The sequence below is a fragment of the Calliphora vicina genome, chromosome 3, assembly GCF_958450345.1.
Source record: "Calliphora vicina chromosome 3, idCalVici1.1, whole genome shotgun sequence".
NCBI lineage: Eukaryota > Metazoa > Arthropoda > Insecta > Diptera > Calliphoridae > Calliphora > Calliphora vicina.
In genome coordinates this window covers 7,853,678-7,876,013 of record NC_088782.1, presented here as the reverse complement: position 1 = coordinate 7,876,013, position 22,336 = coordinate 7,853,678, and positions in this window count along the sequence as shown.

Sequence of the window (22,336 nt, the reverse complement as noted above, 5' to 3'; positions counted from 1 at the left end):
TTGTTGGTAGACTTATCAGGGGACAGGTAAAGTTGGTAGTACAAGACAGGTATGGAAGCATGAAATTAGGAACTTTATAAGGCTTTTAGTGAAGATATTACAAGCCATGCAAAACAATGCAGCACCATCAGCACAACTTCAGCTTCAGCTGCTGCAACAGCAGCAATTGTAAGTATGGATGGATGAATGTATGTACGTTATACGTAGTGAGTTGATGATATTAAACAATAACATTAGCAACAAACAACCAGAAAAGCAAAAACAAAAACCAAACAACAAAAAAAAACTAAAAAGTTAACAAATAATGTTGTGAATACATTGAAGTGAATGAAGTTCATAAATGCATAACACAGCTCAGCTCTGCATTTGAGTTTAGTGCAACACAACACAACCCAACGCAGCAATATGAACAACAACAACAACAACAAAAAAGAGACCAACAAAGGAGATTTTGTTGTTATTATTGTTTATTTGGTAGATTGTTTCAATGTACGAGTACGTTTAAATGTCTATTGAGATCTGTGTGTTTGCTTGTTGCATTGTTGCAAGATGTAAGACAGTAGCATTTGCATTATTGTTCAATCGTTGCAAGTTGTATTTGTTGAGCATGGGCGCCTGCGTTTTTATGTTGTTACTTTATTAACGCTACTGAATGCTGCTTCTCCTTACACAGCAACATTTACTTCTTGGTCTTCTTATTTTTCCTACTTGTTTTTCGCTACGACTTAGAATTCACGTTTTCGTGTTCGTCGTGGGCGATACGAAAAAGTTGTATTCAAATCTGCCTGTTTCAATAAAGCCGATGATGGTCCGCTGCGGCGCTTAGGCAGTGAAGAAAAGTAAATGCCAAACTGCCAACCCCTGGCGCCCTCATCATCACAATTATTAAAGTTACGCCGCAAAGGAGAACAAAAGGATTAAATATGTACGTACATACATACAATCAATTTAAAGCTGCTTGACTTTGTTTTTCTTTATTTTATTTTTTAATTTTTGGTGGGTTTTCTTAAAAATTGCACAAAATTTGGAGTTTTTCTTAAACATTGTACATATTTTTATGTTCTGTTGCGTTTTTATGTTTATAAATGTACTCGAATGTTTTATTATACCGCACACAATCACACGCCGTTCAGCAAATACTTATCGTCATCTTAAACGCCAACGGGCCTAATTAATACATATATTAATAAATAAATATGTATGTTGGGAGGAAACAAAAATTTTCGACAAGGCATCGGACCCTACCCGTTGCTAATTTGTTAAAACTCGGTACACAGATTCTTTATGGTCTATTTCGTACTATTTAGCCAAATATGAATTTAATACTTTTTGGAAATTTGAACCCTTAAGAAAATTGTGTTTATTTTTGGTACATTTTAGACATATGAATATTTCATTATGAGATACCACCACGTAACGAAAAAAAATATTTTAATAAAAATTTACACCAAAAAGGGGCACTGAGGTTCCAAATCATAATCTAGGTGGACAAAATTATTTGGCGCTTTTTTTATATAGAATTGGTATCTCCGATTCCGACTTTTTTGAAGTTACAGTAGGGTCTGGATATATAAAAATCAATAATAAATAAGGAAATATTTCTAAAAATTCCATTCCGTAAAAATTAAAAAAAAGTATTTCGGAGGTTGCTGGCGGCTACAATTTTTTACAAAGACATTCCCCAGAAGTTTCTTTAAATGATGTATATAGTTATTGGACGGGCTTCGATGGTCTGTTTTTTGGCAAGCTATATAACATTTTTAGAAAAAAAATATATCAGTATATTTGAGACCCAAGTTTAAAGGACTATAACATGAAAATGCAGAGGCCCATAAGTGTAAGATATACACTTAATAAAAGCCTATATCAATGTTTATCTATGTTTTGAAGTATGAATTTCTATATGGTAAAACAATTGAGATATATCTAATTTAGTAAAGCAGTAAAATATTAAAAAAAATTAACGAAAATATGATTCAAAATTTGTTGAACTTCTGGCGCTTCTGTCGAGAAAACGAAATGTCCAATTGAAAACCCATTTGTATTGGAGAAGAGCAGATTGTCAGCTACCGAAAAAACTTAGTTTTTCCAAATTCTGAAGATACCGATTTTCATAATTTTGTCCACCTAGATTTTGATGTGGAACCACAATGGGAAAATATATTTTATTTGAAATTATTAAGCCAATTTTTATAAAATGTTTAACATTGGTTCCTTGATTCATACAAGATGTATATTGGACCAAATCCGGGTGAACAGTTTGGTACAGATTTTAATTGTTTGAGACATGTCTGTAGCACAAAGAATTTTTGAAAAAAGGAGACAAAAGGGGAATTGGTACTTTTTATACCCTTCACTTTCGTGAGAAGGGTATATATAAGTTTGTCATTCCGTTTGTAATTTCCACAATATAATTTTCCGACCCTATAAAGTATATATATTCTGGATCCTTATAGATAGCGGAGTCGATTCCGATATCCGTCAGTCCGACTGTCTGTTGAAATCACCTTTCCGAAGCCCTCAAATATCGAACATACTGGATTCATACATCAATATCTCCGGAATTCTTCCTGGGTCCACAAATGGCTGAGATATAAGGACAAAACCAGTACAACCTATTTTTGACCTGGATTACTAAGTCATTAATATAGACTATCTAATGATAGATATTTCAAAGGCATTTGCAACGACTTATATAAGACCATAGTAAGTTGGACCTACAATGGGTCAAAATCGGGAAAAAACTGAATTTTTTTTTCACCTAAAATTTTTTTTTTTAAATTTAAAAATTTTACAAAAACAATTTGAAAATTTTTTTTTCCACAAAATTAAAAAAATATTTAATATTTTTATTTTGAGGTATAATTTGGTGAAGTATATATAAGATTCGGCACAGCCGAATATAGCTCTCTTACTTGTTCGTTATTCGAATGGTACTTTTTGTATTTTCTTCACCAATGAACATGATATAAGGCTTATATCTAAGCGAGTAGAGACATTATGGTACATTTTATTTATTCTAACGGTACTTTTTGAATTTTATATAATAATGGATCTAGAAATGGAGACTTAATGGGACTTTTTAAATATTTCATAATAATGAAACTAGAATTATAAAATTAGACACAAATCGCACTGGTTCCTCTAAAAAGAGTCAACTTAAAATTTAAAAATTTTGAGTAGAAGCAAAAAACTTATTTTTTTAATACATTACAATGAAATTTGAAGACGGAATGATAACAGATTTTTACAATGGGTAGAAATAACCATCGATTTCTTGCAAAAAGTGAAAATTTTGAGTTGACGCTCTTTAGAGGAACCGGTGCAATGTGTTCCTTAATGTGTTAGAATTCACAAAATGAGAATTTAGTGGTAAATTTTATTTTCTGGTTCCTAGCTAGTGGGATGCTCCTTTATTATAATAGTATGTACTTTATAAATACATTTATCGTATCTAATAAATATACACGCAGAGAAAAAATATAATTGGGCATGGTTACTATAACCATTTAAAGATTTTTAACAATATTAGTCACAGTAACTATTTATATGATTGTGGTAACCATAATATGGTTAATTTATGATTCACATGATTGCAGCAACCATATATATGGTTACAGTAAACAAGTATATGTTTGTGACAACCATATTTATGATGAATAATTTTATCATAATATGTTGTTCTCAGATTATGATAATCCTTAAGCCGAGAGCAGCATAATATGATATGATAAGTCCTTCATCATATGATTTGTTTACTGTAACCATATATATGGTTGATACAATCATGTAAATCGTAAATTAAGCATATTATGGTTACCACAATCATGTAAATGGTTACTGTGACTATAATATTGTTAAAAAACTTGTAACAATATTGAAATGGTTACAGTAACCATGCCCAACTATATCTTTTCTCTGCGTGTAGAATCATGAAATTATACACATATTTATGAATGTGTTAGAATTTGTAAAAGTACTATTGGTACTTTTTTAATTTACTTTAATTAATAATGGACCTATTTTAATATCAAAATATACTATCAGAATATAGCGGGTAATATGCTAAAAATATTATCGAATTCAGAAGAGTAAAAATTCAAAAATTATTATTTTTTTTTCGAAATTTTTCATTTCGTTCGGTATACAAGATGAACAAAATCGAAAAATACTCATAAATAAACATTAAGACCAAATTTTACCAATGTTTTTGTAAAAACTTAATAGTAAAGTGAAGTAAAGTTTTCACTAATAAATTTAAAAGTCACATTCACAATATTAAAAGTCACCCCAAATCTCTGCCCCTCTATGCAAGATATTCTCCCTTCTCTTACAAATTACTACCATTATATTGTCAGTTCCTTTTGCATTTCTATTGACGATATAAACATTCGTCATTTATGTATGTATGTCTACCCAACCACAATGTTTAGTGCAACATCATTCATACCTACGTACTCGTAAATAAATAAATAAGTAAATATTTATGTAATTGTTAAAGAAAAATTTGCCATTGTTTTAGGCATGATTTGTTGTTGTTCTTTTTTTTCTTCTTCATCTTTTCTTTAATTGTATTCCGCAACTACTGTATGCTAAATACATGCAACACAACAATACAATATTAAACCACCAACTACATCAACAATAACAACAAGAGAAGAACATTTACATGTAATTGTGAAATTATGACAATTTCAACTTCAAAGTGTTTTCGCATTGTCTTTTTCTGCAACTATTTTTTTTGTATTTAGGAGTATGTACCAGCAGTTTTTAGTTACTAGCTATACGTTTAGTTGCAAACAATAAAAGTCACTTAAATGCCTTTACTTTCAAATAATAATTTTTATAATAAAAACTTTAAAACTATTTTTTGAAATCCTGTCTTCCTCAATATTCGGTTGTGACCTTTATTAAGCGATATTTGTCAATTGGCTGGCTGAAATAGGTTTCCCAAAGCAACCAGATAACTTACGGACCTACCACAAGAGAAGTTTTTAGCAACAAATCGTCGTATGAGCGAAGTTTTGTTGACTTCTTTAATTTGAAGAAAAGTGCCGCTCAAGCACACCGATTGTTCACCAATGCTTATGGTGAATGTGGTCTATCGGTTTCAATGAACGATTGTGGGGTTCAGAAGTGAGATACGGAAGGCAAAGATTGCCCAGGCCAGCTAAAAAAAGTTTGAAGACCATGAATTGGAGTCATTATTGTAAAACTCAACATGAGCTTTGCAAAAATATTGTGAATTACTCAAATAGCAATTTCAAAATGTTTGCAGGATTCATTCTAAAGCAAGTGCAGTTGGTTCTGGCAAAACGTGCATAACCATGATCCGGGATTTTCATCAACTCCGGCGCTGACCAGTAAAATGCGGAACAAAAATTGAAGATACAAATTGTATAGTTGTTGTTGCTGGGTTGACAGCACTTGACCGAAGATATTCGGGTCATTCCGGCACGAAGAACCGGCTGTCGTGGGAATGTATTCACCACCTGGATGAAGAAGGTAAAACTCAACTTAGGCATCGTGGTCGAAGGCGTACAAATTCCGACAGTGAACCACCCGAAAATCTTGCTTGTCACTTTTGATAGCCTTTTTACCTCCTCAGCACACACTACTGCAATCACGCATAAACTAAGAAATATGAACAAGGTCTTCAATGCACTAGCCGGCATTGGGTATGGACAAAAAAACCAAGCTTCAACCTACAACACGATTGGCCAGTCAGTGGTTAACTATGCTGCTTCAGTGTGGGGGCCCTCGTTAAGTCAAAATTCAGCCTTAAGGACCGTCACAGGCTTCCTCCAAATTACTTCCGAACACCACCTTCACGAGGAAACTAAGGTTCTACCGGTCAGGGAACATAACGTCATGCTGACGCAACAGTTCCTTCTGGGATGTCACCGGTGAAGTCATCCAAACTTCAACATCACACAGTTGGAGTCTCCCCAGGACTTTAGAAAATACGAGGAGAGCATACAGAACGACATAGCAGGATACCGTATGATTGTCGTACTTGGAGGTCGCCCACCACCAATAGCAGACACCGAGAAAATTGTGTCGCGTAAATCAAGAGTCGTTCTGGCACAACTAAGACCAGGATGGAGCAACAGGCTTAATGCCTTTTGGTCCAGCACAGACCGTGCCGTCCTCAACTTATGCCCAGCATGTGGTCAGGGTACCAATGACACCCTCCACATTTTCAAATGTTCAGCCAGCCCTACTTCATCCCGTGGATTTATGGACCCACCCAGTAGAAGTAGCACAATTTCTTGGACTTGATATTGAAGAACCCCCAGATTAAATATTGTAAAATTGTTTACGCTGCTTCAACAACAACATCCCAAAGCAGGGAGATTGGGTATTGCTGATTGAACGCTATAAAAAAAATCATTTTAGCACCGAATCATTACTTGCGAATAGGGTTTTTTGGAATTGGAATTTTGCCAATTTTTCACTACCCGATTCCCGGGATTTTTTTTCTGTTATTAATTAACTTTAAAATTAATTCAGTTTAAACAAAGGCTTTGGAATGTATCTAAAAAATTAAATATTAGGAATGGATTTAAAGAATGAACGATTTAAGATTTTAGTGAATTAAGCTCAAATTTTAATTATTAATTCGAAGCTCTGATACTTAATAATTATAACACTAAGTTTTTATATGAAATTTGGCTATAATATTCCTAATTTACAGCATCATTATATATTTCGGGAATAGCCGGGTACCAGGGAATGTAGAAAAAAATATTCCGATTCCCGGGAATCAAAAAAGGTCGGGAAATTAAAAACCCTACTTGCGATGAAAACTGGATCCATTACGATAACTCGAAGCGTAAGATATCGTATGTGAAGCCCGTGCAATCTGTCTAATCGACACTAAAGCCAAGTATCCATGGCGCTAAGGTAATTATCTGTATTTGGTTAGAGAAAAAGGCTCCTATCTATTATGAGCTACTGAAATCTGACTAGAACATCAAAGGGAATCTGTACCGAAAGGAACTGATTCATTTGAAGCGAGCATTGACCGAAAAATAACCAGAATATGCGGCCAGGCTTGAAAACGGAATATTCCATCATGAAAAAAAGTAGTTCGAACGAAATGGTTGGGAAGTTTTGACTAATCCGCTTTATAGTCCAGACCGTGCCCCGTTGGACTTCTTGTTGTTTCGAGATATGCTTCACTTTGAAACCGAGTATCCGATGTTGGCTTGAATCGTTCTTGGCCTCAAAAGATGAGAATTTCTTTTGGCGTGAAATCCATAAGTTGCCAGAAATATGAGAAGAAATCATAGCTAACAATGACCAATACTTTGAATAAATTTATATTGTACAAATGTTTCAAAATAAAAACAAAAATATTGAAAAAATCCCGCATTTTTAAATCATACATAACATATACATTTAATAAAAACCAGAGACCAAAAATAACTGTTATTAAATTTTTTGAGACTGAAAAAGTTAGGCATAAATCAATAAATAATTTTTAAGTTTTCAAATAAGAGTTGTTCATAATAAATATTTTTTTTCGTTGCTCATAACTTTTATTTTCGATTTGTATATTTTTAAGTTATCTGATAAGAGTTATTCTAAATAATAATTTTTTTTCGTTGCTCATAACTCAAAAAATGTTTCTTTCGTCACCTTGCTTGCATTTCATCAGTACATACATTGTATTTAACCTTTAAAGTCGCAAAAAATAAGCTTGGTATGAGGTGGATGGTTTTTACTGTGTGTTCTTTAATTATGAAGAATATTGTTTCACAATCAATGTTTTAGCAAACGCATTGTCCGCCAAGTTGCTCCTTTTCTCAGTCAACAAAATACGCATACCAGAAAATGCTCTTTCAACAGAAAGCCGTTTAGCCGGCAGTGCATAGACAATATGAACCAATTTATTTAAAAATTGCAAAAGTATACTTTTTCTCTTACTAATATTGCAACAAATCGGCTTCTACGTCCAGTCTCATAGGTTTAAAGCTCTCTATTTCATCTATAGCTGCTAATAAATCTCGCGATGTATTGCCTTTGTCATCTTCTGAAGATAAATCCACTTCAAGTTCACTAATTGATGTTCCGAACAACGATGACGTATTTAGATTCGTCGATTCGTCAATCAGAAAATCGGATATTGTTTGAAGTGGAGATACTTCAGGTGAAGTTAAATCGAAAATAAAAGTTATGAGTAACGAAAAATAAATATTTATTATAAATAACTCTTATTAGGCAACGTAAAAAAATATAAATCGAAAATAAAAGTTATGAGTAACGTAAAAAAATATTTATTATGAATAACACTTATTGAAAACCAAAACTTATTGTCATTGAGAATAACTATTATTTAAAGAAACAAAAATTTATTTCTTCAATATAACAGTTATGGCTAAATTTGTTTAGATATTTCTTATAACAGTTATGTCTCTGATAAAAACTAATTTCAATATAAATTTAAAGTATGGGCTAAAACTCATGAACTATATGTTATTAAGTTGATAAAAAATTTTATAAAAAATATGAGTCATTTGTTGAAATTCGCGCATTAAAACTGTTTTACATTGTATGAGTTGTTAGCTATTATACAAAATATATTTCGCTTTATTCTGAAGACACAAATGTTAATAATTTTGTTCAGCTATATTTGGGATTGGAAAAATTTAAAAAGATACAGACTAAATGTTCATCCGTCTTTTCTTTCAATATCAAATGGTTTCATTGCAAATTCCGTTTTGATTTCTCCCAATCGTGATCGTATAAAGTGGATTTTATTAATAGAATAAAAATATATCTTCAAACATTTATTTCCTTAAATTGTTAAAAAAAAGTTGCAATCATCTTAATATCGGATGAAATTAAATAAATGATCGTATGTATATTTACGTATCTAACAGATACTAAATTCCTTTATAAGGCTTTTTTTAATTCTGCATATTTAAGTGTTCTAATGTATATATGTATGGATGTATGTATGTGTTTGTGTATACATACGAGAATTATGTGTGAGTAAAAGTGTGTGTGTTTGTGTGCGAGTATTTATGTGTAGAGTAATTTATATGTATTCTTTAGATTGGATTTGAATTTGCATGGTCTTGTTACAATCGACTCAATTTTATTTAACTTGATGATGATTGCATCAAAATTTGATTTTAATTATTTATTTTTATGTAGAGATTGTTTTTAGTTTATTTTGTTTGTTGTTGTTGTTGTTGCTGTTGTTCTTAGTTGCAATTATTTTGATGCATGACATGGTGCATGGTAAAAACAGTTAGCAGGCATCAGTATCCATCTAATGTATTGTAGAATTTTTAATTCATGAAACACACTACCACTCACATACACTCATATTCACACACATTCTAATACACACAAATGTACCATTGACAAGGGGAAATAGACTGACTGCCTGACTGTTTTTTTTTATATTTTTTTTTGTGTTTCCATACATTCACTCGTTCGCCGTTCACATGAATTTATGAAAGATGTAACAAAAATATGTCTATGATTTCATCTCATTGACAATAAAAGTTTTGTAAGTCAAAATGCAAATGTGTAACGAACTAAATAGAATTTTCGTAGAATTCTATAATATTGAGCGATGGAGAGCCAGCCAGCCAGCCACCCACCACTGTCCGTCAGCCAACATACATCCATCCTATTTGAACTCCAGCATTGGCCTATTCAACATTATTGTATTATTTTTCATATAACGAGTGTGTTGCACGTTTTGGGATGTTTCGTCGGATATTTTATCGAATCATAGTTTTGTGACTTTTTGTCCAACAACTCACATCTACGTATGTATTTTTGTGTGTGTGCATAATTTCTAATCAATGTATGTGTTGTTGTACAACACATATTTGTTGATGTGTATTCAAAGATATATAGATAGATATGCAACCAGTTGGAAATAGTAAAGCGGAATGTCTAAACCGAATACCTATTGCCAGGTCAAAAGCCTCTGCTAACATAATGATCAGTCGTGAATACGAGATTTTTGGATAAAAAATCATTTTATTTTTCAACTTAGTCTCCTTTGAGCTCTATACACTTTGTCAAACGTTTCTCCAATTTGTTTTTATCCCTTCCAAAAAATAAGATTTGTCGAGGTCAGCAAAATATGTATTTATTTGTGAGATGATTTTATCGTTGGAGCCCTTTCTTCAGGTCTGGAAACAAGAAATAGTCACACGTAGCCTAATTCATGGATTTTTGCCAGGAAAACTGCATCCTTGCATTGTCTTCTACAGTGGTCCAGAATCGAAATTTTTGGAAATAAATGTGGCATTTCTAAACTGTTGATCCGATCGGAACTAAACTAAAATACGAAAAAGTGCAATATTTTTGAAGGACGGAGTTTTAAGGTGGCATATTTTTGAATCTAATTGAGAAATTAACTTATATAAACAAAAAGTAATAGAGCTATATTCGGCTGTGCGGAATCTTATATTCCATTCACCAAATTATACATTAAAATAAATTTTGTAGGTAAACAAAATTCCAGAGACATAACTGTTATAAGAAATATCTAAAAAAAATTAGCCATAACTGTTATATTGTAGAAATAAATTTTTGTTTCTTTAAATAATAGTTATTCTCAATGAAAATAAGTTTTGCTTTTCAAGTCAGAGTTATTCATAATAAATATTTTTTTACGTTACTCATAACTTTTATTTTCGATTTATATTTTTTACGTTGCCTAATAAGTTATTAATAATAAATATTTTTGTCGTTACTCATAACTTTTATTTTCGATATAACTTCACCTGAAGTATCTCCACTTCAACCAATATCCGATTTTCTGATTGACGAATCTAAATACGTCATCGTTGTTCGGAACATCAATTAGAGAACTTGAAGTGGATTTATCTTCAGAAGATGACAAAGGCAATACATCGCGAGAGTTATTAGCAGCTATAGCTGAAATAGAGAGCTTTAAACCTATGAGACTGGACGTAGAAGCCGATTTGTTGCAATATTAGGAAGAGAAAAAACATACTTTTGCAATTATTAAATAAATTGGTTCATATTGTCTATACACTGCCGGCTAAACGGCTTTCTATTGAAAGAGCATTTTCTGCTTTGCGTATTTTGTTGACTGAGAAAAGGAGCAACTTGGCGGACAATGCGTTTGATAAAACATTGACTGTGAAACAATATTCTTCATAATTAAAAAACACACAGTAAAAACCATCCACCTCATACCAAGCTTATTTTTTGCGACTTTAAAGGTTAAATACAATGTATGTACTGATGAAATGCAAGCAAGGTGACGAAAGAAACATTTTTTGAGTTATGATCAACGAAAAAAATTTATTATTTAGAATAACTCTTATTAGGTAACTTAAAAATATACAAATCGAAAATAAAAGTTATGAGTAACGTAAAAAAATATATATTATGAATAACACTTATTATGCAACGTAAAAAATATAAATCGAAAATAAAAGTTATGAGCAACGTAAAAAAATATTTATTATGAATAACTCTGATTTGAAAACGTTAAAATTATTCATTGATTTATGCCTAACTTTTTCAGTCTCAAAAAATTTAATAACAGTTATTTTTGGTCTCTGCAAAATTCATTTTTTTTTTCAAAATTGTTTTTCAAAATTGTTTTTCAATTTTTTTCTGAAATGTTTTTAAATTTTTTATAAAAAGTTTTTTAAACATTTTTTTAAATTTTTTTTCGGAATTTTCCGAATCCACTATAGGGTAAACGGCTACCAAAACTGTGCTATAGTCCAATTTTTCAAATGCAAATATTGCACTTTTTTTAATGCCATTTTGTAACCAATACTCCAAATTAACTAAGTCCGCTTTTTGTTTTTGGTAAATATTAAATTCCATTTGACAACACGCAGTCAAAGACATTGCATCGTAATTACTTAATAAATTTTTTTGAAAAGCCTGTATTGCTTTCAAATTTTCAATTGCATATTTAAATAATTTCGCGAGTTATAAACAAGAAAGTGAAAATGGAGAACAATAAACTATGTAAGTAATGTTATTTGTTAAATGGAGAACAATAAACTATGTAAGTAATGTTATTTGTTAAAAAATGTGAGAAAATTGTTTAATATGCTTGAAATAAATCCACTTTTTTCGGCACAAGGACGAAGCCTATTCAAATTGGGTGAAATTTCACATAGCCCCCATACAAATTTCCTCCCGTAATTGGACTTTATCGGTCATAAATGTTTAATTTATATAGGTATCTACTAGGATATTCATTCGAGTAATGATCGTTCGATTAATCGAATAATTTCTTACGAATAATTATTCCAACAATTTAAAAATGGCCATTTTCGAATAACGAATAATTCGAACAATTTTATGTAGAATAATCGAATAAAACGAATAAATGTTCATATATATTTAAATTTATTAAATAGCCTAATGACTCACAAAAATTGTATTGTTTCTGAAATTCGACAAATAACTAAAGACAAAGGGACTTTCGATCACTGTAGATGAGTGTTCCGATAGCTCCTTCTATAGATATATAAATATTACTGCAAGAACTTACAATTCTAAAAACAAATCTTTCAAAATGTTTAACTTAATACTTGAACCAATGAAAATAAAAGATACAGAATAAAATATTTGTTATTTAGCTGGCGATTAGATTAAAATGGAGTTGAATGTGATAGAGAATGTGATTTTCAAACAGTCGTCAAAAGTGATATTGAGGAACATTTATAATGATTACATTGATATAGATGAAGGCCATGATCTTAAAATATATGTATATAAGTGATGTTATCAACCGCGTACTTAAGTGTTGCATAATATTTTATAAATCGAATGATAAACACAAATATTGCAAACTAACGTTTTGTTGCAAGAAAAGCATGGAGTTCGTCTTATACATGATTTTGAACATCTTTGTCTAACATGGTAATAAACTTTTTACGTATTTGTAAATGCGTCAATCATGCACTGCCTGACTTCAAATTAGCCACGTTCACTGACAATGATATCAAACTTTGAACAGATTCCCTTTATTAGTTACTCAATTTAAAACCCGAATTAATGAACGACATAAAAAAGTTCTTAATACGTTTATATTGTATTTGAATTAAGTATCATGTCCAACTAGCTCAAATTTTTTTAAACATAGCTCCAAAACAGAAACTAAAGGTTTTCCCAATCAATTGTTTTGTAGATTGTTCGGGAGTTAATCTGATCAGTGTATTTCTGTTGAAAATTTAATAATGGACTTTATTTTCTAATGTTTTTTAACATTATCAATACTTGAATTGTTAACTTTAACGTTATTTTTTGTTTTTCTGTAACAATAAAATATTAAACAAGTAAGAGTGCTATATTCGGCTATGCCGAATCTTATATACCCTTCACCTTTGTTGTGGATGCATTATTATTTTTTATAATAAGTATATAGGTATGTATGTACATTGCCCACTTTCAGCGTACAGCATCCTAAATTTATCAAGAACACAAAAAACAACAACAACGCCAAACGAAACAGAACACCAAAAGAAAAAACAAAATACGCAAGGCAATGAAACCAACACACATCCAAACATACGTTTAATTGTATAAAAAACAACAACAACGCCAAAAGAAACAAAACACAAAAGAAAAACAAAATACGCAAAGCATGCACATTCAAACATACGATTTGTTGATTTTTTGTCAAAAAAACCAACACACAACCAAACAAACGTTTAGTTGTATAAAAAACAACAACAACGCCAAAAGAAACAAAACACAAAAAAAAACAAAATACGCATAGCTTGCACATCCAACCATTCGTTTTGTTGTTTTTTTGTCAAAGCATGCAATACATTGTGTTTTTTGATGAAATTTTCAGAGGTTGTCTCGGATTTTTGCTCATATCTCCGTTATTTATGGACGGATTTTGCTGATTTTAAATAGCAAAATTCTCGAAAGTATGTCTGACAGAATTGTTGAAGATTTGGATCCCGGAGATATCTGGGGCCTTCAGAAAATTGATTTCAACAGACAGACAGACAGACAGACAGACAGACAGACAGACAGACAGACAGACAGACAGACAGACAGACAGACAGACAGACAGACAGACAGACAGACAGACAGACAGACAGACAGACAGACAGACAGACAGACAGACAGACAGACAGACATACAGACAGACAGACAGACAGACAGACAGACAGACAGACAGACAGACAGACAGACAGACAGACAGACAGACAGACAGACAGACAGACAGACAGACAGACAGACAGACAGACAGACAGACAGACAGACAGACAGACAGACAGACAGACAGACAGACAGACAGACAGACAGACAGACAGACAGACAGACAGACAGACAGACAGACAGACAGACAGACAGACAGACAGACAGACAGACAGACAGACAGACAGACAGACAGACAGACAGACAGACAGACAGACAGACAGACAGACAGACAGACAGACAGACAGACAGACAGACAGACAGACAGACAGACAGACAGACAGACAGACAGACAGACAGACAGACAGACAGACAGACAGACAGACAGACAGACAGACAGACAGACAGACAGACAGACAGACAGACAGACAGACAGACAGACAGACAGACAGACAGACAGACAGACAGACAGACAGACAGACAGACAGACAGACAGACAGACAGACAGACAGACAGACAGACAGACAGACAGACAGACAGACAGACAGACAGACAGACAGACAGACAGACAGACAGACAGACAGACAGACAGACAGACAGACAGACAGACAGACAGACAGACAGACAGACAGACAGACAGACAGACAGACAGACAGACAGACAGACAGACAGACAGACAGACAGACAGACAGACAGACAGACAGACAGACAGACAGACAGACAGACAGACAGACAGACAGACAGACAGACAGACAGACAGACAGACAGACAGACAGACAGACAGACAGACAGACAGACAGACAGACAGACAGACAGACAGACAGACAGACAGACAGACAGACAGACAGACAGACAGACAGACAGACAGACAGACAGACAGACAGACAGACAGACAGACAGACAGACAGACAGACAGACAGACAGACAGACAGACAGACAGACAGACAGACAGACAGACAGACAGACAGACAGACAGACAGACAGACAGACAGACAGACAGACAGACAGACAGACAGACAGACAGACAGACAGACAGACAGACAGACAGACAGACAGACAGACAGACAGACAGACAGACAGACAGACAGACAGACAGACAGACAGACAGACAGACAGACAGACAGACAGACAGACAGACAGACAGACAGACAGACAGACAGACAGACAGACAGACAGACAGACAGACAGACAGACAGACAGACAGACAGACAGACAGACAGACAGACAGACAGACAGACAGACAGACAGACAGACAGACAGACAGACAGACAGACAGACAGACAGACAGACAGACAGACAGACAGACAGACAGACAGACGGACATGGCTTAATCGACTCCGCTATCTATAAGGATCCAGAATATATATACTTTATAGGGTCGGAAATGAAAAATGTAGAAATTACAAACGGAATGACAAACTTATATATACCCTTCTCACGAAGCTGAAGGGTATAAAAACCGACATCAAAACTTCATTCTTTACTTTTTTTAAAAAAAAATTAAATTATTCGAATAATTCGATTAATTTTAAACGTGTGATCGAATTATTCGAACAAGTTAAAATCTCTTATTCGAATTATTCGTTTTATTCGAACAAGAGAAAAATCGAATAATTCGAATATCCTAGTATCTACACAAATTTTGCTCCAAATAAATTTTATATATACGGAACTCATGTCAGCTAATTTTATGATGATCGGTCCATAATTGGTCATAGCTCCCATATAACCCACTTCCTAAAATCACTCACGAATATAAATTATTGAAATTTTAAAAGCAAATGAGACTCTTGCCAAAGTTTCTTTGCAATCTATTTTACTTCATATTGCTGAAAAATTTTTGAGATGCAAAAAGACGCTGTAATGGAAGCGGAGAAGACATATTTTTAAAACTCCGAATTAATATTAATATTAAGCTGTACCTCAGATCCATTAATTTCCACATCATTTTTAGATAGGCGCTTACAAACCCGGAAACCCACTTCTACCAGAAGTAATTCAACTGTTATGTTGCAGTGAACCCATGGAAGAATTTCTCTTTAGCCACCAAGACAATGAAATTAATGAAAGCGAAGAGGACCTTTTTGATTTAAGCTTACAAAATAAATTAGATTTAAGCAATTACTAAAAGTTTTAGTATAATTAAAATAAATTAATGTATTAAGTTTGCATTAATGATTGTAAATTGGTTAATTGTTGGTCATTAGTGGGTTAAATTACATTTTTTTAATAGAATTATTCTTACTTTCGAAATTCTTTAAGGTTTTGGTTTGAATACCATGATTTTGTAGTCGTTATTAATTTAGCACAGAAAAAGTAGTCATTTAACCTATAGTGGAATCGATAGTTTAATGTTGGACGGACGTATGCATAGTTTAGAATCATTATGGAAAAAAATCTGATAGCTAGTGAACCATTAGATATATTTTCATGAACTTTTACTAAAATATGTTTATCCTTCAGGATTTCTCATCTTATGGCTATAAACTAGAGCTTTACAGTTATTTGAAAACAGGCCAAAGATATTTTAGTCACGAAATTCCTTAGATTTGCTCGCTTTTTTTCCTGCAATGGAAACAAATGAAAAATCATGAATGAAATGCTGATAATTATAAAGTTTTTAAATTTGCTACTGGCCATATACGAGTGTGTGTATTTAGTAATATTTATTACATACAAACATAAAAAGGGTGATTTATTTTTATTTTTCTTTTAATTTTCAATAAAACACTTAAAATATAATTTTGTATGTCTGAATCTTTATTATGACCCGAATGAACAATCTCTGATATTTAATTTTTAAAGATAATTTCATTCAAATGTTGACCGCAACTACATAACTGATCCATTAAGAAGGTCCGATCACTTTCGATCACTTTTTCCAGCATTGCTACTAGTAACTCGAGAATTATGAGGGTAATGTTAGCTTACAAGTCTTCAATCGTAGCTGGTTTATCGACAAAATCTTTTGATTTCACAGAACCGGACTTTCGAAAGGCTTTCACGAAGGTCGAAGGTTTCACGAAAAACATTTCCCACATAATGCGGATTTTCGTAATACAGCTAAATAATATGGAGACATTGCTGCGGTGTATATGTTTCCATGATGATCTGTGAGAAAAAACCTCTAAATGAATCACTATATGATTGTATATTTTACGTAGATACACAGTCGAATACTATAAAAGTATGTTTGTTTTTATTTGCTGTAATATTTGTGTATGTTTTTACAACAATTTCATATCTAAATACATATGAACAAACACTCGAATGAATACTGCTTTACATACATATAAATACGAATACTTACATACGTATTTATGCGTATGTAAAGGACATCATAGAATCCATGGTCCACGACAATTATTGAATTGAATGTGCGTCCATGATAATTCATTTGCTCATTATTTATATTCTTTCACAAATTTTTGTTGTTTTCGTTTTCGTTGTTGTTGTTGTTTATGTGTACATATTCAAAAATTCTATTAAGGAAGTTCAAGTATAATACGAGTAGTATCTGCAAAACTAAATACAAAAACAAAAATACTCATTATTGTACAAACATTCAGTTAATTGCAACAACTATCCGAAATACTGTTGATATGTATATGATTTCGCTGGGTTTGAGTGTTGAACGGCTGTTTGTGTCACTCCTTCTGACAGATGCCACCTCTTCACCTGGCTCTCTGTTATTATTTTTTTTGCATATTCGTTGTTGTATTTAGTATTTTAAATTGTCAGAAATGAATATTAACTCGCTTCAATATTAAAAATTGTGTTGAATTTTGGATTTGTGCTTAATTTGATATTTATTGTATAACATTTGCTCTTATAAATTGTTTCATCTTATATCGGTAGAATCTGGATCTTGCGTTCTTGTTGCAATCTGTGTATATTGACAAATGTCTTCCAGACAATAAACACCTTTACCAGGGTATCTGAAGATTTGTAACTATTCTATCTTTTTGATAGCAATTTGACGTGGAATTATAGAACTTCGGCAGATTTTAAATATAAATTTCGCGAAGCAAAATATGTCTACGAAACTTCACCAATTTATTAATCTAACTAAAATCTTATTTTATTATAAACTGATTTAATTGTTCTTTGAGGCGCTTTAATTACATTCACCGATCAATTTCCCAGGCTTGCGAAATGCAAAATTGTTAATTGAACCTTTTTTTATAAACAGTATTGGTCGAAACTAGGGTATTCATTCGACTAATGATCGTTCGATTAATCGAATAATTTCTTACGAATAATTATTCGAACAATTTAAGAATGGCCATTTACGAATAACGAATAATTCGAACAATTTTTAAAATATTCGTTGGTGCTTACAACGTCACACCATAACATGTCCCGATTCATGCCTCTTGTTGAAAAACGTGTATTACTTAAAAATCTGCGGGTATCAGGAAGAAGTTCCCTAATTTCTTCAGAACACATTCCATTGTAGTTCCGATAGAACATCGACATTGCGAATCAATTGAGTTGGATACCCTACTGTCACCAATAATCAACTTCGCCATCTTCTGTATGCGGTCGAGAAGCTCAAAAATAGACTTTGATACATGGGAGTAGTATTCCATTTTCTGTCGGATATACATAGGTGGCGTAAATAGCGAGGATATCAGATGGAGTGATGAACTTCCTACACCGTTTTAGATATCCGAAACACTAACATGCTTTTTCCGACACTTGAAAAATGTGTTTAGACCAGCGGACATCACATTGTAATTTCATGCCCAGAACATCAATGGCGTATGATTCCACAATATTTATACCACCCATAAATACAGATGAAGCGACATGATCTGTCTTTCGTTTATGTGCCAACATGCAAAACTGAGTCTTGCGAGCGTTGACAGCGACTCTATTCGCACGACCCCATTCAGAGATTGTTAGAAGGTCCCGATTAAGGTAATCATTCATTTTTTGCTTCATTGCCCCAATTTCCGACAGACTTGGTCTGTCTAGAGCATTGGTAGACGTTCGTATTGTTCAGGATACGAAGATTATCGTGAATTTACACGTTACACAACCCGAATGTAAACAATAGAGTGTAATAGAGCGTAAAAATACAAAAATTTCATTCAGTAGCTTGATGTTGTTGCGGATATATTATTTTTTACCCATACATGCACACAAACTAAATTCCTCTATTTGCCTACCAATGCTCTAGACTCTAAGCCACCACTTTACTTTCGTCAAAACTATAGGAAGGCCAGAAAGTCTCCCGTAGAGCGTCCTCTACTGGCGGGCGTTAAGTAAATTGTTGGACTCCAAATTAACCAGATGGTAGTTTACCATACTTTCCATAACTTTGGATAGTGCAGAATAAATTGCTATTGGACGGTAATTTTCAGGGTTATTAGCCTCTTCCTTTTTAGGAATTTGCATGGCATTTGGAAACTTCTAACATAGTGCTCAAAACGTTAACAAATAGATGAGCTAACGTCGAAGAACACTGGAACTAGGAGACTTATTAACTTTGAGATCCGATAAAACCCTTTTTACAGCACGAGCTCGAAAGAATATATTTGAAAATAGTGCCGCTGAAACACACCGCTTACTTATGTTGAATAATTTCCAATGGTTTCAACGTGAGAGAAATGCTTTGTACTGTTCAGAAGTAGTGAATTAGAGAGAGAAGACAAATATTGCCAAGGCCAGCCAAAAAGTTTGAAGACGAATAATTGGTCTTCATGGCATTAATCCATGAAGATTGTAGTCAAACTCAACCAGAGCTGCAGGATTCATCCAAAAGCAGGGAAATACTTTACCATACGAATTAAAGACGAGTTGACTCATCCGAAATGATGCTTGAACGCTATAAAAAAAAAACATTTTTGCACCGAATCATTATTTGAGATGTAAAATGGATCCATTACAATAACCCGAAGCATAAGATATCGTATGTGAAGCCCGGCCGATCGACCACCAAAGCCAAATATCCAAGGCGCTAAGGTAATGATCTATTATTAACTGATTCGTTTCAAACGAGAATTTGCCAAAAAAAAAAACCCGGAATATGCGACATGAAATCTTAATATTACATCATGACTACGCTCGACCACATGTTGCAATACCTGTCAAAAAGTATTTACTGTTTCGATCAATCCAGAACGCTCTTTCTGCTTCACTTTGGAATAGAGTATCCGATATTGGCTTGATTCTTTCTTGGCCTCAAAAGACTGCACCTAGAGCATATGTGAGGATGCTCCTCAGTACACATATTTAGACTATTGATCGGTGAGTAATCAATATAAAACTCATGTATGAATTTTTGATATACAAACTATAAAACATTCATTAAATTATGTTGAATCTCACTAAAAGCTTTAATACTCATGGATAATATGAAAATGTATTACCAAATTATTAGATAATGTTCGCTTCTTCTTTTAATGATAAATTAAAGCCTCATTTCCCCAAATTTCTCGCATTCAATCAAGGTCGTCATTGGCAGTATAATGTTGTTGTGATACATATATTGTATGATCGCTATATTACTTATAGTGATTTTGAGGATCTATGGATCTAGTAAGTATTTCAAGCAAAACATCACCCGTTTTACAATCTAGACTTGACAGTAATGTACTACTTTTTGGTCCTACAGATCAAATGTGAGTTCTCTTTTGTTCGGATTGGAAAAAAGTATCTTCATAACTATATGAAATTCTATGAGAATAAATCTTCATAAAGTTTATTCTAAAACTCAATAAAATTGGGCTTCAAAATGTGCTCTTTGGAGCTCACCAAACATCGAATCGATTGCTCATCCTTCTTGCAATACTGAGTTTGTTAGAAACTATAGCGTTTTATTGCAGCAAATAATTTTAAATTTTCAACTTAACTGGTGCTCGGTTCAAGTCGTTTTATATTTGACCATGTCGAACAAAATGTTTAGCGTATTTAGTATTTCATAAAACTTTCTTTTAAATTATGTAACAATACTTTAACTGAATTTTGCAATTTGGTTATACATACATACAACATTATGTTGGAGTTTTGCTGTATTCTATTACAGTTATTGTTAGATGTTGTGTATTTTTTTGTTTTATTAATAATTTGTAGCTGATATTTTGTATGCACGTATAAATGGACTTGTATATTGCGGCCGTCGAGCCACAAAAATAGATAATATAGTGTTTATAGTTTCTTTGTAAAATTTCCAAATTTAACCCATACACCCACCCACAACACTTCCCTCTGGCGACCCACCCATCCTCTCTATCAAAACAAAAATAAATATAGAAGACCGCTCAACAACAAAACAAAAAAACAAAAAAGAAAATTGTGGAAAAAGAAGGCCGAGACAATGCGAGCAGCCACCACAAGCCACATTTGAATTACAACAGCGCCAGGATATAAATGAATATAGGAAACGCACAAACAAAACAGTCGTTTAACATCAGCAGGCATATAGAGAATAATGCAGAAATCATCATCATCATCAGTGCCACCATTGACTGCAACGGGCATACAGAAAGAACCCTGCACGTATACCATTTCAAATACGTATGTAAATGTAGATGTGTGTGTGTGAGCTCCTATGTCTGTCTACCCGGTTTTGCTGGAGATCCTACTGTTCAATATACGATTCCATAAAACTTGTGCAAATTCACGCACAAACTCCCCTACATTCATATTTCCAGCAAGCCAAACGAAAAATAAACCCAATCCCACTCTATGGCAAACATTACGTATGCATGCAAAAATACTTGATTCCTAAATTGCATTCACATACGAAACTAGGCGCAACAAAACGAATTTTCGCTTAGAATTGACATTAGAAACACAAAAACTACAACAAGCCCAAACACAAACGCATAAGCACCTCGACCATCTCATCTACACTCCACCACACTACCCTTCATTCGACGTGCACGACTACAAGTGCAACCACAACAGTAAAACTTTCAAAACTAACGACGACGACGACGCCGCATACATAAGCCCTCATCTGAATGTGTACAATATACTATAGATGGAACTAACAACAACAACAACAACGACAATCACATAAAAATAAAGCAACAAAATGAAAGAATTAACAACAAAAACATTACGAAAAATAGAATTGAAAATTGAGAAAATTCATATGAAATACAATATATTAATGTGAGTGTGTGTGTGTTTGTGTTTGACTGTGTATGTGTAAGTTTGTATAGTTATACAACCAATATGCACAGTGGACTCAACA